This window comes from Callospermophilus lateralis, chromosome X, assembly GCF_048772815.1.
Source record: "Callospermophilus lateralis isolate mCalLat2 chromosome X, mCalLat2.hap1, whole genome shotgun sequence".
Taxonomy (NCBI): domain Eukaryota; kingdom Metazoa; phylum Chordata; class Mammalia; order Rodentia; family Sciuridae; genus Callospermophilus; species Callospermophilus lateralis.
Genome location: NC_135325.1, coordinates 93,204,354 through 93,218,332, shown reverse-complemented (window position 1 = coordinate 93,218,332; position 13,979 = coordinate 93,204,354). Strand labels below are relative to the sequence as shown.

Sequence of the window (13,979 nt, the reverse complement as noted above, 5' to 3'; positions counted from 1 at the left end):
TTTCATTTCAGCTCCACTTTTAAAACCATACAAGGACCCAAGGGAATTTAAAGTTGGTTCAGGTCAAATAGCTACAACCCATATACCTATTTAGAGTTTGAACAGTAGCCAAGTAACCTGCTTATTTTAGAACGCATGGAACAGCTTCTCCCTAGTGCCCAAGTCACTCAACCATAGTCAAGTACATTACTTAGAAAGGCAAGTTAACTGTCTCAGACCATTTATATTCTCCATGATTCATTCTGATCCATTTATAACATTTACACTCCATATTCTGGTTGTTGAAGAATTTATTTAAAATTATGTATATTTTGGTTTTTATTGAAAATATAAGCTCCTGAAGGAACTACATTTTTTTCTGACAAAAATTTTTTCATAGCACATAGGAGTAAGCCAATATTCTCTGAACTGGGTAATTTTCTATTGAGAAGCAGGACTACAAAGTAAAGAGCTCTGGAGCTGGATTGGGTTCAAATCCTGGTTCCACAATTTACTACCTATTGTGTCCTTGGGCAAGTTGCTTAAACTCTTCTGCCTCATTTTCTCATTCAGGATAATGACAATAATAACTATTTCAGGCAGTGGATGTAGCTCAGTGGTAGACCACTTGACCAGCAGGCATGAGGCCCTGGGTTCTATCCTCAGTACAACAATATCAATCAACCAATCAATACCAATTCATTCAATAGTAACTATGTTATTGTTGAGGGGCTTAAATGATTTAATATATGCCATGAATTTAGATTATAGCCTGGCACATGGTAAGTACATGATATGATAACTGCTCTTATTAAAATTTGCTTTTAAACTGTCTAGCAATCTGATCAGTGAATTGCTAAATTAAGCAACTAGTTAGTTGTGAACACCCTTTATGGAAATGAAGAAAAAAAAAATCAATGGGAGTACTGGACTAGGCTCAGGACACCATTTCTATACACTGACATAGGACAAGTTAAAATTTTGAGAGGAAATGTGGCACAATGGAAACATTGAGGACTTAGCTATTTGACAAACTTCCAGTCTCTGTGACCTGGAACAAATTTCGTAGCCTCTCTGAGCCCCATGTTCTTTAGCAATAGAAGTTTGTTTGTTTGATTTTAGTACTGGGGATTGAACCTAGCGGCACTTTGCATTAAGCTACATCCCCAGCCCCCTCCTTTTAAATATTTTTAAAAATCTGCTTATTTATTTATTTATTTTTAAAAATATGTGGGTTTTTTTAGATGTTGATGGACCTTTATTTTATTCATTTATTTATATGCGGTGTTGAGACTCGAATCCAGTGCCTCACACATGTCAAGCAAGTGCTCTACCCACTGAACCACAGCCCAGACCCTATTTTGCTTATTTATATGTGGTGCTGGGAATTGAACACAATGCCTCACATATATGAGGCAAGCGCTGTACTGCTGAGCTACAACCCCAGTACTCCCAGCGTTTTGTTATTTTTTTATCTAGAGACAGGGTCTCACTAAGTTGCCCAGGTTGGCCTCAAACTTGTGATCCTCCTGCCTCAACCTCTCAAGCTTCTGGGATTATAGGCATGTACTACCACACCTGGCAACAATGGAGCTATTCCACATAACTTCAGAAGGCTGCCATGATGATCAAAAAGAAGATATAAGTACATGAGAGCATCTGGGTCCAGGAAGGTGCTCAGTAAGTGGCAGATATTATTATAATCTGTCTGGAGTAAAGCATAATACGACAATCTACTCTGTCTACCTCTGCAAATGCAAAAAGTGAGATAATAGATTCTCAGTCTTTTATAAAATATAAAACAAGGTGATGCATCTTATTTATGATATACTGGCTTCTTGGCATATGGAGTCAAGTCACAGTTCATTCACCTGTGAAAAGAAGCCCTCACTGGACAGTCCCCATTATGAAGCAGGCGGTGTTCTCCTGTCCTCATCACTAACCACCACCAGCAGACCCTGGATTACATCTCGTCTCCTTAATGGAAGTACTTTAATTTATTGCACCAAACACTAAAACTGCGTGAAATATCAAAAAGCAACACAATCCAGAACAGAAGGAACATAGCAGCAGGAACCAGAGGACATGTTTTTCCATCTGTCTTTATTGCTGACTCACTATGTGAATGAAGCCTCTTCAACTTTCTGAATTTCTTCATGTGTACGATAAGCATAGCACTGTCTGCCTGCAGTCATGGTACAGTATAGGAAGTAGTAAGGAGCTACCAAGCACTTTGAGCTCACTGGAAGATTATATATGTATGCATTAGCATGCATTTTGCAGGCAGAGAAAATTGGGACATAAGCAACTGCCTTAGGTAAAAAGACAGTATCAATGTTAGACCAGAAATGTTCGTTTTTCCCAGCCTTACCTTCTCTTCAGCCACACCTGTCACCTCAAGCCACTTAGATGGCTTTGTCTCAAATGCTATTTAACTACCTTTTTCAGAGATGTAGCATTACCATTGAAGAAATTAACATTTTTAAACATAAAAATATTCTGAGAAGAAACTTTCTCATTTTCATGCACAAGATTTACAGGTCCTTACACTAGGGCTACTTAAAAATGTTTTAAACTTCCCCATTCTTGTTCATCTGGGACATATATACTTTTTTTACCCCCTGCCACCCCCCCACCCCCACCCCCGTCCCGGCAGTACTGGGGATTGAACCCAGGGGCACTTTACCACTGAGCTACATTCCCCAGACCTTTTAATTTAATTTTATTTTGAGACAGGGTCTTGCTTAGTTGCCCAGGCTGGCCTCCAATCTGCCATCCTCCTGCCTCAGCTTCCCAAGTAGCTGGGGTTATAGGTATGTGCCATAACCCTGGCTAGAGGCTAATCTTTGACCAGAGTAAAATCTACCAACTTCAAGTCACTTATTTCAAAGTCTATTTACCATGACAGAATTGTTTTCAACTGCATAATATTGTAGTCAATGTTCTAGGAGTAGATACTCCCTTTGAATTGACTTGGGAGTATAGCTCAGTGGTACAGTATTTGTCTAGCAGGTATGCGGCTCTGGGTACATTCCCAGCACCACAAAAGGGAAAACAAGGCACAGTTTTAAAAACTTAGTAAATTTTGGGGAGGGCATTTCCTAAAGGACAGTTCTGCCACATCAACTGTGTGACCAGTTTTCATCTATGGCTCATTTTGTAAAAGTCTATCTCATTCACCATCTGAGGTGTGTGTGGGTGTGCAGAGAGTAGAGGGGAGTGTGTTTGTGTATGTCTATTGTGTGTGACTTCGTGTGTTATAGAATCTGTTTTTACTACTGGTAAGGAAAATTGGCTTGGGAACAGAAGATGGTGGCAAGGATTGTGTAATAAGTTTTACCTTTTTACAAGTAGGCCACAGAATGAAAACAACTTTTACATTGCATTCCAAATTCATCATAATGAATACTAAGGAAAGTTAATGGAAACCAAACTCTAACAGCTGTGACAAACAAAACAGTGAAGTTCACACACACCTATGGGCATATGCACCCCTCGGGCTGGAAAGAGACACACCCAAAACAGGAGCAGGAGACTTGCAATACGCAGTTAGAAGACGATACACAGACATAGTATTTTTAAGGTCTCCTTCCAACTTTCATCCAAACGTCATGCTCTCCACCACACCCAGAACTAGGTATGCTCTTTCCGTGTGTGACATGTACACTGGAGGCCTCTCCCAGTGTGTTTAATGACACACCACAACATCATCTATTTTCCTTTCATGGAACAGGATTTTCCTATCTTTGTCACTTAAAAAGCAAAGCAGACTAATAAGTAACACAGTGAGTGAAACATCAAAGCAGAGAGATCTAACATACAAAGCAGGAGCCAAATTAACATGCTGGAAACTGCTACTGTAATATTGAGCCATATTGGAAAGTTTAAGAAATTTATACTAGAAGCAATATTAAGTATACAAACGTCCTGTTGCACAGATGTATCAATTTGAACAATCAAGTGGATCTGGTTTCTGTAAACATTTTTTTCTTTTTTCCCTCCAGTGCTAAGCAATGAACCCAGGGCTTTGCGCATGCCCTTAGGCAAGTGCTTTAACCTGAGCTACACCTGAGCCCCGGTAATCTTTTTTTTTTTCACATTTGGGGAGAAAAATAAGTCACAAAAATATCTTTAATTTCAATATTCTGAGGGACATCCCCCCAGATACTGAATATTTATTAGCTCTTTGTGTAATAAAGTAATCAAATGTTGAAAATCAAATAGGATTATTATTGTATATTGAATGATCTACTTTGTCCTAATGCATTAAAAACAAAAGTTTGAAATAAAGACAATCTTAATTATGAATTTTTAAAACTTGTTAACACATGGGGCAGGGACTGATTTAAAAGACATCTGGGGGGGCTGGGGTTGTGGCTCAGCGGTAGAGCACTAGCCTAGCACGTGCGAGGCACTGGGTTCGATCCTCAGCACCACATTAAAAAAAAATAAATAAAATAAAGGTATTGTGTCCAACTACAACTAAAAAATATTTAAAAAAAGACATCTAGGGCTGGAGATATAGCTCAGTGGTACAGTACTTGCCTAGCATGAGTGAAACCCCCATTTAGACCCCCAGCACCGCTAAACAAATAAATAACATGATAAATGACATCTGTGTTTTGTTCACAGTTAATAAAAACATACAAAGACATAAGGGATATATGCTCTACACCTTTCTATCCTGAGGATCTCTCATTCAAAGAGGAGGAAAGGTATGAGAGAACAGGAAGGCTTAGAGGGAGAAGGGCAGAGAAATGAAGACAGGAGAGGAAAGGAGAAAAATAACAACAAATTCCAGCTAACCTAGTAGTTCTTAAAGTTTTGGACCTAAAGACACGAAGGCTCCAAAGAGCTTTCTGATAGGTAGGCTGGATCTGTCAATGTAGTTATCATATTAGAAATTACAACTGGAGGGTCTGGGGATGTGGTTCAATAGTAGAGTACTTGCCTACCATGCCCAAGGACCTGGGATTCATTCCCAGCATTAAAAAAAAATTACAATTAGGAAATGTTAAAGGTATTTAGTAATTTTTTAAAAATATTTTATTTTTTAGTTATCGGCAGACACAACATCTTTGTTTGTATGTGGTGTTGAGGATCGAACCCGGGCCACACGCATGCCAGGCAAGCGCGCTACCACTTGAGCCACATCCCCAGTCCCAGTATTTAGTAATTTAAAAATCATAAAGGTCTTGTGCCCATCTACCAACTAAAAGAATTTTTTAAAAATCATAATAAGTCCATTACTTGCTAATATAAATAATATTTTTATAAAAAATAACTATTTTCAATAATAAATTTAGTTAAGAGTAGCATTATTTACATTTTTGCACTTAGTTGACATTTGTTATGCACTGTTTACCTTATTTAATTTAACACAAGACAGTTGAATTTTTATATCTGCTTCACATTCAATCTATAACAATATGTGATTTGATTTGCATATAGGAAGAAAACTTGTCCTCCCACAAATACATTTTTAAAAAAGGAAGTATTTAAAAAAAATCTTTCCAGAAAATTACAGATATTTTTTAGTACTACACCAAAACTCCAGAAGTGGTAGTTTTTTAAAATGTTGGTTACAATATGGAATCTGCTGTATTTCAATTTTTAAAAAAAATTTTCTGTTACATTAAAATCCTTTGTTCTAGTTGAACTTTGGACTTTTTACCCACCTTGATTTTGTTACATCACGCACTGGTCCTTTGAAAAAGATTGTTTCACTAAGTTACAAAGATCATCCAAATGCCGACACTTCATTATACAATATTTAACAAATCACTTTCTATTAATTATACCATCAGTCTCATTAGAAAAGTCTAAGTATTGATGGAGTGGGGGATGTAGCTCACTGGGTTCCATCCCCAAAACCCTCGCAAAGGAAAAAAGTCTTGGATACCAAAAAGACTACTTAATGGCCAATACAAATTTCCAAAAATTTAATTTTTTGCTTGAAAGCTCTAATTTTATCCTTGGCAACAAGCCCTCTCCATTATTGAGATGACAGGCACAGCTGGTTCATTTTTGATAAAGTATCTGTCAAATATTCAGGTCTGAATATTCAATTATTTGAACCTTTCAAGGAAGATTGATTTTCAATTTTTTAAAACACCAACTAGTTCAGCTCACAACTTAACCAATTGCACAAGTATGTTTCCTCATGACAACCATGTAGCGGAAATGTTTTATGGGTGGGTCCAATCTCATGATGTAGGATTTTTAAAAGATGCATACCTGAGAGTTCAGAATTAATAAAATTAATGTTTCCTGCTTCATCTAGGATATTGGTAACTGAAATGCATGTTATAGATTTTTTTTTCAAACAGTGAAGGTATGGTGTTAAGAAATACAATGATTATTAATACAGAATGGTGCCCCTGTCTTGGCTTTGCTAAGGCACTAGCAGTTTTGTTGTTGTTTTGTTTTGTTTAAAACTGGGGATAAAACCCAGGGGTGCTCTACCACTGAGTCCTCTACACATTTTATATTTTGTTTTGAGATAGGGTCTCACTAAGGTGCTGAGACCAGCCTCAAACTTGTCATCCTCATGCCTCAGCCTCCTGAATCACTGGGATTACAGGTGTATACAACTGTGCCTGGCAGGTACTAGCACTTTTGCATCATCAGTGCAAATGTCAACACAGTAAAGAAAGCTAATAACACAAACACTTTTTCAAAAAAGTAATTCTGACTCCCATGGGTGCATACGCCATGCTTCAACACACACATGAAGAAATAAGGTATGTAGGTTTTAGCACGAATTTTCAATCCAAGGATAAAATTATTAAAATTACATATCTAGGTTTTAACCTGAGCTCTTTGCTGAGCTGTGTGCTGTTAAGCTGCAAAAAGTAAAACCATGTCATTAATATCAATTTTGAGGGGAAAACTAAAAAACTTATCTATTCCAGAGCATATTTTGGAGAGAATTGGGTTCATATTCAAAGACATGATTTGATCATGATAGTGTAATTTAAAACCTTTTAATAAATTTTATTAAAAAGACTAACAAAGGAAACATTTGTTACAAAATAACATCTAGTTCATTTGTATCAAATAAAGATTTTTCTTCTGATAAGCATTAAGAATTTCCTTTTCTGGCATAAAGGCAGCACAGAAAAGTTTTGAAAGTAAAACCCCGTAGGCAATTCAAAAATTATTACTAAGTTAAAAATTTAAAAACCAAGTATACAGTATTTATAGATAAAATAATATGGGGACTATTGTAAAGCAAATCATTAAAAAAAAAGAAAAAAGAAAGGACAGGACAGGAGCAGGCATGGTTTCACATGCCTGTAATACCAGCTACTTGGGAGGCTGAGGCAGGAGGATCCCAAGTTTGAGACCAGCCTCAGCAACTTAGCAAGACTTTGTCTCAAAATAAAATTTAAAAAGGCTTGGGGATGTTGCTCAGTGATAGAATGTCACTGGGCTCAATGCACAGTACCCAGCTAAAAAGAAAGAATGGGAGTCAAAGATGAAATAAGAACATCAAACATTAATTAATAATCATGAAAGCTTGGGGTAAGGGTGCCTATACTCTTTTACTTTGTATGTTTGAACACTTCCATAAAATTGTTTTATACAAAACTATGTTGGGAAGCAAAACTAAAATTCCTGGCTTTATTTATTCAATAGAAAAGTACTGATTGAGCATCCACTCTGCAAAAGGCATCAGGAAATACAAGGGTTTAAGAAACATGCCTTTCATATCCTCAAGGGGCTCAGCATGGCTGCGTCCATACATGTTAATATTATAAGCACAGAATACTAATTATATCAACATTAATTCCTTAAAATAGGCATGATGCCTCCACTATGACCATTCTAAAGGGTACTTATGCTTGAGCCAACTGAGTTGTAAATCAGCACAAACTTGAGCCAACTAAATTATAACTCATTATTATGGAATTTTTAAGAAATAATAGAAGAAAACTGGCATGAGAACGAAAAGACCAAAGGGAAACTTAAAAAATAAGAAGTGAGACTCTCCTTGGGTTTCCTCTATAAAAGGAAACGAACAAGAGATGTGAGCAAATATGGGCATGACCACATCATTTTTCCACCACAACCCGTCATCTTATTTCACTTCAGGACAGGAACCATCATGTCATCTCCTTTGAGTCAGCTCGTGTACTACTCACATAGGCAAAAATAACTGAACAATACATTCATTTTCCAGGGTGACCATTAAATACATTTAAGGATTTTATAAGTCTTCAAATGACAGAAGATATATTTGTAAATGCCATACCTTCACATTAGAGGCTAACATGTCCTTTCACCCCCTATATATTAAACCTATCCTAAAGAATAAATCCGTGGGACTGAGGTTGTGGTTCAATGGTAGAGCACTTGTCTGGCATGTGTGAGACCCTGGGTTCGATCCTCAGCACCACATATAAACAAACAAATAAAGTGAAAAATCCATTGGCAACTAAAAAATATTAAAAGAAAAAGAATAAACCCATAAGTTTAATCAGTAATATTTCTCAGTTTCGCAAGTGATCTAAATAAAACACTGATAAGAATAAAAGAAGAAAATATTTACTGTAGTTATCAGTTGCTAGTTTCTTGACCTATATTTGAAATTGTCAAATTTTCCTTATTCAAACTCCAGATAAAATGTACAAAAGTCCTCAAGACTCATTCAATGATGGTCTTTAAAATCTGAGTGGTAGCATTAAATTATTTTAAATTGATATACAGTTTTTACATTTATTATGCTCTACGAGGGCAGTGATTTTTGGTCTGTTTTGTTTATTAATCCATTTTTAACACCTATGACAGTGCCTGGCATGCAGTAGCCACTCAACAAATCAAGCTTTCCACATTAAAAAAAAAGAAAAATCATCTTAGATGTTAAGACATTATTGCTTTAGATTTCAAACTTTAAAATGACAACTTTTGACCTCACAAGGAATAACAAAAGAAAACTTCAAAAGAAATAGCTGCTCTAGCATTTCCTGCCAGCCTGCCCTAGTCCAAGATTAACCTTGTCAGTTCTTAGGAAGACATGTAAAATCCCCTTTAAATGACTAATTCAGATGAAGTGGTAACATGAAGCCATAGCCCCTAAGATTCTGGTTTCTACTTGTTACCAGATGTTACCATCACTTCAAAGTGTTAAATGCATCCATGGATGGTTTCAGATATATTTGCATGTACAATATTTCCTGACTTCTACAATTATTAGAGACAAGTTCGCAGAGAAAAACTATTTTGTCATTGACTGATAAAAAACCCTGAATATTACCAATTGTCACTGCAAGAACCACTACCAAGTACGCTGTCATTGGAATTCTTCCCTGTAATTCTCTGAAGCACATACACACATTATCAAGACACAATTCAAATACATTTCATTTCATTGAGAATTAGCCAAAAACAGCCTGCTTTCTATCTCTTCTGAATACATTCTGAATATGTGTAAACACACACACACACACACACACACACACACACACATTCCTTTCACAGAAACATTTGGCTAGAAATGTGTGTGTGTGCGTGTGTGCACGCAAATTTGGAATTACCCCTTTAGACAAGTGAGCTGTCACCATACATACATTGTTTCTCTGCTAGGTAATAATTCAACAAATGTACCATGTTATATCTAATCACATTTCTCAGGTTAATTTCTTTGGTTACATTGCCATTAAAACTTTATTAGTTTTATTTTTTTTAACTCTCCAGAGAGAGTTTAGTTCAGCAACAATGGTTGCTATTTTCTACACATAATAGTCATTGTTAAATCTGGCTCAACACAGAATTGTGAACACAATGCAGATTTATCAGTAAGATTGGCTGCAAAAATACCATGGTCTCATAAAATGGTTATATGCCATTATCACTCAAATATATGGGAGACACCTTGCAAATTTTATTTATTATATTTCTGTTGAGATGCCTCATATTTCTTTGAGAATGAAATAGAATCCATAAACATAAAACTATGTTGGTTAAGATTACTAGACACTGTATTGTAACTGACCAGTCTTGCTTGTTCAGTATTTTATTTGGCAATCTGTTACTGGGCACAGCTAAAATCTCATTGTAATGAATTCTGCCACAAGTCAAAGGCTTTTGTGATCTTCACTTGCTTAAAATCACATTGTTGGCAAAATGTTATTTGCACAGGAGCAATCAACCTCTTCCCTCTCCTAGCTTATTGCCTCAGAAATTGGCTAAAGCCATAGCTGTGTTCTTTTGACAGGGTAGACTATTCTAGACTCATTGGCTCTAAGAATTCACCACTTCAGAGAATGAGCTTTCAAAAGCCCACATAAATGACTGGGACTATGGCTGAGTGGTATAGCACTTGCCTGTAGAAGCAAGGCTCCATCCCTAGCACCACAAAGAAAAAGACCAGATAAATACAAAAATGAAATAATTATATGTGAAGAAAAAGTTGCATATTTCTTTATGATGAAAACCATTATATCATTCTGTTTTCTTTGTCTGGGGGTGGAACCTAGGGCCTGCTCTACCACTGACCCAGTCCACATTCTTCTTTAAATTATACTTTTTAGCCTTAGCAACCTAGTGAGGCCCTAAGCAACTTAGTGAGGCCTTATCTCAAAACAAAACATAAAAAGGGCTGGGGATGTGGTTCAGTGGTTAAACACCCCTGGACTCAATCACTCATACCAAACACACACACACACACACACACACACACACACACACTTTTTTCAATTGGGGGATAGGTTTAACTAGAGCTGTAGCTATTACCTAAAGAGAGTTAGGAGGTTGCTAGTGTTGGAAAACATCACTATAATGATAATACTATGATAATATCAAGAGCCATGGGCTGTAACTTAGGGAAGTTTTCATTATGGAGAAGCAATTCTGCTAACTGTACTTAGGGAAGTACATCTGGACTGTGATTTTCCTATTCCTGCTCTCTTAAGTCTAACCACTTAATCCCACATTCATAATGTTATAGGTCAACACTGATATATTTTATTAAAGCAATAAAAGTCAATTTAGAACATAAACAGGATAGGAAAAGAACCAGAAGGTTTTGTTTTATGCCTCCTACTCTGAATCATTAGGTGGAAAAAACAGTGAAAAAGCTTTATCTTGAGAAAGCAGGACAGAAATGAAAGCATGATGTCATTTAGTTTTCCCTCACCCCAAACCAACAAGGTGACATTTTCTCTTCAGTTCTTCTTCAGCTATAATCAGTTTGACAGCCCCCCTCCACCTCTTTTAACACAACAGTAAATTTCCAAGTGTTCTTTTAAGTCAAGGGATTTATCAGATGCTTTTGGTAATTTTTAAGATTTCATTTTACAGAATCAATAATCAAAGCATGGGAATACACAAGTGTTTTCATTTTAAAACTTTTGATTTATATTAATATATAGCAAGTACATCCCAAACTCCAATACCCCAAATCCCAATGCTTTAATAGCATATTCCATTTTATTCTTTTGGCAAATGAGTTTGAGACAACAGAAGGTATAAACCAGACTTTCCTTAGGCAGAATAATAGGTTTAGGAGTCTTATTAAAAAGTCTTAGAAGTTTAATGGGTGGTCGTTAAAAATTACAGAAGTAAAACACCATTTTTTTAAAGAGAGGGAATTTTTTAATATTTATTTTTCAGTTTTCGGTGGACACAACATCTTTATTTTATTTTTATGTGGTGCTGAGGATCGAACCCAGCGTACCGCATATGCCAGGTGAGCGCCTTACTGCTTGAGCCACATCCCCAGACCCAAACCTCCAAGTTTTAAAAACTTTTTGAGACAGAGTCTTGCTAAGTTACTGAGGTTGGCCTTGAACTTGCCATCCTTCTTGTCTCAGCCTTCCAGGTTGCTGGAATTATAGTCATACAGAACCTTGCCTGGCTCCTGATCTATGGTATAATTTAAAAAAATTTTGGAGGAGCCAGGCACGGCTGCCTATAATCTTAGCAGCTAAAGAGACTGAGGCAGGAGGATCTCAAGTTCCTGACCAGTCTCAGCAATTTAGTGAGACTCTATCACAAAATAGAAACTAAAATGGGCTACAATGTAGTTCAGTGGGAAAGTAACTGTAGGTTCAATCCTCAGTACCAATAACTAATAAATAAATAAAAACTGAGATTTTAGAACTTGACCTTTATATCAAAGATGTGTTATTCCTCTGAAAAACTTCAATTTTGGCAATTAAAAATGACATTCAAGTTATATCTAAAGAAACACTGTCAATTAACCATTCAGTGACTTCAAAATTTTAAAAATTTATTTTTAAATGCTTTTATAATTAAGAAATGATCAATGTTGAAGACATGTTTATCCTGATTTGAACATTACACAATGTACACATGTATCAAGACATCACATGGTACCATATACAATATTAGGTTTTCATGTATCAGTTCAAATTATAAAAATAAGTCTTATAGAAAATAAGACCCAGTATTAGACTAGAGACTAAATTGTCTTCCCTAATGGAATTACCATTTTTTAACTTTATTAACATTACATATGCAATTTCAAAAATCAAATTCATTAGTGCAATTCCTCTCAAGATCCCAGAACAGTTTTTTTATAGCTATTGACAAGCTTTTTCTAAAAATGTATGTGGACAGGAACAAGCCTAAGAATAGCAAAAACATACTGAAAAATAAGGTGGGTGGAATGACTCTACCTGGTGCAACTATAGGAATCCAGTGTGACATTGGTGAGCAACAGACACATGGAACAGTAGAACAGAGAACTTAGAAATAAATCTATACAAATATGTTCAACTTCTTTTTCCCTTTCTTTCTGCTTGGTTTGTGGATTTTTATCTTTTTCTTTTCTGTTCTTTTTGGGTTGGTTATTGAATTCAAAGTTTTGTACATATTAAACATATGCTCTACTACTGAGCTATACCCCTAATTCCATTTTCAACTGATTTTGTAGAGGGAATAAGAAGCCCATTAGTGGGGGCTGGGGTTATGGCTCAGTGGTAGAGCACTTGCGTTGCAAGTATGAGGCACTGGGTTCGATCCTTAGCACCACATAAAAAAATAAATAAATAAAATAAAGGTATTGTGTCCATCTACAACTAAAAACATATTAAAAAGAAAAGCCCATTAGTGGAAGAATGGTGCTAGAGCAGCTGGACAACCACAGGTCAAAATAAAAAAACAAGAAAGACTTTGACCTAAATCTTTTACTTTACAAAAATTAACTCAAAATGGATCATAGGCCTAAATACCATAAGAGGGGAAAAAAGAAGAAATTCTTCAGGAGCAAGATTTGGTGAAAAGTTCTTAGACATGACATTAAAAAAAGACAACCTATGAAAGGAAATATTGTTAAATTGGGCTTATCAAGATACTTTTGTTCTATCAAAGACCTTGATTATCCAGACTAGGATATTTTATACCACACATTTGATCAAGGACTGCTATCTGGAATATATAAAGATTTCTCAAAATTCAACATAAAAAAAACATAGGCCAGGCACATGCCTGTGATCCTAGCAATTCAGGAGGCTGAGACATAAGGATTCCAAGTTTGAGTCCAGCCTTAGGAACTCAGTGAGGCCCTCAGCAACTAAGCGAGACCATGTTTCAAAATAAAAAGTAAAAAAAGGACTGGGTAGATGTGATAAAGTGCTCCTGGGTTCAAAACCCAGTTAAAAACAAAAAAACAAAAAGCAATTGCCCAGGTATGATGGTATACTCCTGTAATCTCAGCTACTGGGGGAGCTGAGACAGGATGATCACAAGTCCAAGGTCAGCCTGGGCAACTTAGCAAGACTCCCATCTCAAATATTTTAAAAATTATAAAGAGGTTGGGAGTGTAGTTCAGTGGTAGGGTCCCCTGGGTTCAATGGTTCAATTCCCAATAGTGCAAAAAAAAAAAATCCAATTAGAAAATAGGCAAAAGACATGAACAACATGAACAGACATTTCACTGAAGAAGATATAGAGATGGGAAATAAGCACATGAAAAGATGTTCAACATCATTAGCCATTAGAGAAATGAAAAATGAAACTCAATGAGATTATCA

At 36.1% G+C, this 13,979-nt stretch overlaps 1 protein-coding gene across 1 annotated transcript in view; it reads right to left on the bottom strand.

The window, feature by feature from the left end:
- Pls3 (plastin 3) overlaps nt 1-13,979 on the bottom strand; it is an 86,450-nt gene that overhangs the window by 54,210 nt on the left and 18,261 nt on the right. The window lies entirely within an intron of this gene.